The sequence below is a fragment of the Triticum dicoccoides genome, chromosome 1B (genome assembly GCF_002162155.2).
Source record: "Triticum dicoccoides isolate Atlit2015 ecotype Zavitan chromosome 1B, WEW_v2.0, whole genome shotgun sequence".
Taxonomy (NCBI): domain Eukaryota; kingdom Viridiplantae; phylum Streptophyta; class Magnoliopsida; order Poales; family Poaceae; genus Triticum; species Triticum dicoccoides.
In genome coordinates this window covers 3,887,012-3,891,805 of record NC_041381.1, presented here as the reverse complement: position 1 = coordinate 3,891,805, position 4,794 = coordinate 3,887,012, and the positions used below count along the sequence as shown (strand labels likewise).

The following is a 4,794-nucleotide window of genomic DNA, read 5'->3' as shown; positions in this document are numbered from 1 at the left end:
GGGAGGAATGTTGGTTGTTGCTTTACATATAAAGTGGGATGGAAGCTTTTTCCGGTAAATGGAATTTAAAATCTAATCCCTATTTGGACAACCGGACTCAGTAGTATGCGCTTACTATTGCATCTGCTAACTATTTTAGATGCATTGTGAAAGTATTATGACATCAGCCTGTTTGTTGTGTATGTTCCTCAGAGGAAGTCCTGCCGGATGATATGATACCAATATTCAACCTACATCTAATTTGTAGAGAGAAGCCTCCAAGTTCAAAAAAGGAAGAGAGTAACATTTGGATGAAAAAGAGAGAAATATATTTTGTTTTTTCTTAAATTATGACATTATAAATTTTAACTTAGGACCATATAGTTTTGATAACAAAATTAGGATATTTAACTACAAAATATATCTGCTTTTTTTTTGCGGAGGATATCTGCTTTAGTTTTAAGTAGATACTCTGCTTTTCATGATATTTTAGTTCTTGTTAGATATATTCTAGGTAATTATATAAAAGATACTATTTTTTCGAGAGAGGTATTCACTCTGTGCGCGCGCGCATGTATGTGATATATTATAGATAATACTCCCTCCATTCTAAAAAAAATGCGTCTATCCTTTTTCAGTTTGTTCTGAAAATTAAGGCTGCAATTTTGTGACTCCTGTTCCATTTTTCACCCCTGCGCAGATCTCCACGGCTCAGTTTGGATCAATAGCTCAGATTGGTGTGCTTTTATAGTACGGAAGTAAATTTCCCGGGTATTCAGGCCATGCCCGCCCGTGGAGCGTGAGTTAATTGAGGGCAAAACAACGGAAGGAGTAGGAAATACTGTCCTAGAGTACATATTGAGCACAAACATGACACATGTACTCGAAAGACTCTTGAGCTAATAAGATGAACTCCTACATAGATGATCGAATTGGCAGGGAAACTAGTGTGCAACACATACCTCTTGTCTCGAAGGAAATCTCTTATCTCTTTTATGAGTTGTGTTTTGCTCCACGCGGACTCATCCATGGTGTTATTGTACTTGCCCTTGCCAAGTTGATGCAGCAAACTCTTGAAAAGCTTCTTCATGTTAGGATTAAGAGACACGGAAACAAAAGCGTCACAATCGAAGTCCCCACGAAGCTTCTCATACACCATGTTAGCAAGAGTTGTCTTCCCTAAGCCTCCAAAGCCAACAACAGAGATCATCTTCAGCTGTTTCTGTAACACCTCGTCTCCCTCCGTCAGCATCTTGACTATGTCAAGGCTCTTCTCTTCGGTGCCAATAAGCTCTGTCGCCTTTTTGAACAGGGCTAGTTGGAGAAGGGTATCAGTACTTGTGCATGTGGGCTTGGACACAACGCTGTCAACCTTTTATCTTTCAGGCCTCTCAAAGACATCCTTGATGCGGCTCTTGATGTCTTTGATATCAATGCCTATTTTGTGTCGGATCTTGCCCTTTGTCAGTATGTCCATGCATCTATGAAAGAATCCATTGTAGAGAGATGTTTTGCCAATACAATAATTCACAGAAATCCATTGTAGAGAGATGTTTTGACAATACAATAATTGTTGTATTGATGGGGTGCCAGTGCACGTGTATATATAAGTACAGGGTAGGCCTCAACCTCAACTATACGCAACTACGAATTGGGCCACAATACAAAATACATGCAACACAAATATATACTCAACCCCCCCCCCCCTAGTCGAAGCGTCGCTGGAGACACAGAGACTGGACCGAAACTCCTTGAAGACGGGAGTAGGCAGTCCCTTAGTTATCACGTTAGCAAATTGTTGAGACGTCGGAACGTGGAGAACCCGAACACGGCCAAGGGCAACATGTTCTCACACGAAGTGAATATCAAGCTCAATATGCTTCGTACATCGATGGTGCACCGGATTGGCGGAGAGGTAGAACGCGTTGACGTTATCGCAGTAGACACGTGTGGCTCTGTGAACGTCACAAAGCAACTCCTGGAGCAGCTGACAGATCCAAGAGCAGTCGGCCACGGCGTTAGCCACAGCCCGATAGTCTACCTCGGTGCTAGAGCGGGAGACCGTGGGCTGCCGCTTCGATGACCAAGAGATCAACGAGGGTCCAAGGTAGACGCAATAGCCAGACGTGGAGCGCCAGGTGTTGGGGCAGCCTGCCCAGTCGTCATCCGAGTAGGCAACGATGTCGGTGGAGGTGGAGGCCGTCAGGGTGAGTCCCAAAGATATGGTTCCCCGCATGTAACGGAGAATACTCTTCACTAGGGTCCAATGAGAGACGCAGGGCGTGCATGTGGAGGCACACCTGCTGGACAGCGTACTGCCGGTCAGGTCGAGTGAGCATCAGGTACTATAAAGCACCAACAATGGAGCGATAGAACGCTGCATCGGACGCGAGAGACCCCTCCAGAGCAGAGACCTTCGCCTTCGTGTCGACGGGGGTGGGCGCCGGCTTGAAGTTAAGCATGCCGGCACGCTCCAAAAGCTCGTGGGCGTACTTCTGCTGATGTAGAAAGAAACCGTCAGCCCGTCGGACCACCTCGATGCCGAGGAAGTAGTGCAGAGGCCCCAAGTCCTTCAGGGCGAACTCATCACGAAGACGAGCTGCCAGCCGCTAAAGGAGCGCGGGGGCGGATACCGTGAGGATGATGTCATCGACGAAGAGTAGCAGATATGCAGTGTTAGCTCCGTGATGATACACAAAGAGAGAGGCATCAAAGCGAGTGGACCGAAAGCCCAGAGATTGTAGGAAGGCTGTGATACGCTAGTACCAGGCCCAAGGCGTCTGCTTCAACCCGTAGAGTGAACGGGGGAGCAAGCACACGAAGTCCGGATGCTCGGCGTCGACGAAGCCAGTGGGATGCTCACAGAACACCTGCTCGGCAAGATGACCGTGCAATAAGGCGTTGGAGACATCTAACTGGTGTACCGGCCAGGCTCAAGAGACCGCCAACTGGAGCACGGCGCGGATCGTGCCCGGTTTTAACAACCGGGGCGAAGGGGTCGGTGAAGTCCACGCCCACGCGCTGCCAAAATCCACGAACCTCCCACCGAGCCTTGTAGCGCTCGAGAGAACCGTCCGGGCGGGTCTTGTGGCGAAACACCCACTTAACAGTGATGATGTTGGCACGAGGGGGTCACGGAACCAGCTGCCACGTTCGGTTGCGCTGCAGGGGCCGAACTCCTCCTGCATCGCTGCGAGCCAGTGGGGATCCCGAAGGACAGCGCGAGTGGAAGCGGGAATGGGAGATGGCGTCGACGTCGAGGCGGCGTACACATACTCATCGGAGGAGTAGCGCGTGGAAGACCGAAGCACACCAGCCCAGGCGCGGGTCGTCACGCCGAGAGGTGGGGCGGCGGCAGCAGCGGGGGGCCGCGGCGGGGAAGGGTGTTGGGGCCCGGGACGCACATGGAGCAGAGCAGGACTGCACTCCACGTGTGCCGGCAGCAGCAGTCTGAATAGTACACGGTGAGATGATGTGATTAGGCATGGCGCGTCAGCTTTGCACTACCACATGCTGCATGGGTCGCGATGCAAGACCAGTAACAATGAGACATACCACATGAAGTTTCCTCGTCCTTGCATCACATGCACTTTGTTGACGCTCAAAAATGGCATGAGCGCAAAGAGTGACTTGAGTCTATAATGGAATGAGGTTAAAATTATGAGTTTTTGTCACCATTTGATGGCCATCGTCAAGATGATCGAAATAAATATGAAGATCAACCAAAAAGGAGCTCAAGTGCAAAAGATATGACAATTTCGGAGATACCCGTGTTGACACCTGATTAAAGAATGGCATGAAACATAATTAATAAGACCTCGGATGGAAAAAGTTACAACTGCAAAGTTCTTCGTCTCGTTGAAACGGACTATTTTGATATAAGAATCGTCCCCATCCGAGTTCGTATGCAAAAGTTATAGCCAAAACTGTGCGCTGCAGCACTGTATGGCCGGATCATCCGGACCGGGGTCCAGATCATCCGGCCGAGGGCCGAAAAATTGACCAAAACAACAGAAGCTAAAAGTTGAAGCCGGATGATCTGGATCAACTCCCGAATGATCCGGGTAAAGGCCGGACAATCCGGGCAATCGTCCGGGTGTCCGGACACGTTGTTCTGCAGCAGAATTTAGAAAACGGCCCGAAACACCCTCAAGATTGCCTCGGATGAAAAAGTGTTCAACATGAAAGTTGTGCGTATCGTCGAGACGGTTGATTTGGATATAAAAAACGTCCAAATCCGTGGTCGTATGAGGATTCTAGAGCCAAAACAGTGAGCTGCTGTTAAAAAACTGGGCTAGGCCGGATCATCCGGGCCTTGAGCCGGACATCTGGGCCGGGGGTCGTGAATAGCCCGTGTTTTATTAGGTTTTGATGATTTGGACATCTAGGCAAGTCCTTTTCTTGTACGGGAAGTCCACCCGCCTCTTATATAGACAAGAGGTGACGGCCGATTGAACAACAACACACAATCGAACAAATCTACCTACACTTTTACCTTTACTTTTCCTTCTCCCTTGTTCTTCTTCTTCCTCGTTCTTCGTTCGTCCTTCTTGTTGCAGGGCGGCGAACCTCGAGGCCCTAGGGGCGGTCAGGCCGACCTAGGGCAGCCCATAGCCGCCGCGCGCCCTGACGGGGTCCCTCCCGGGCGTGTGGGGTTTCGGGTCATCAAAAGCGCCCGCCGGATTGTCTTGCGTACCGCGCTTCAGGCGGGTCTCCTTCGACGTGAGCTGCGGTGCATCACCCTCGGCGTTGGAGGTACATGGTGACGTGTTCGTGTGCGAACACACTTTTTGGCGACTCCGCTGGGGAGGAAGC

The 4,794-nt window shown here is 49.7% G+C and overlaps 1 pseudogene; it reads right to left on the bottom strand.

Annotated features, from left to right (window-relative positions):
• Positions 1-1,456, bottom strand: part of LOC119298807 — a 39,962-nt pseudogene extending 38,506 nt beyond the window's left edge.
• Between the last annotated feature and the right edge of the window lie 3,338 nt (positions 1,457-4,794).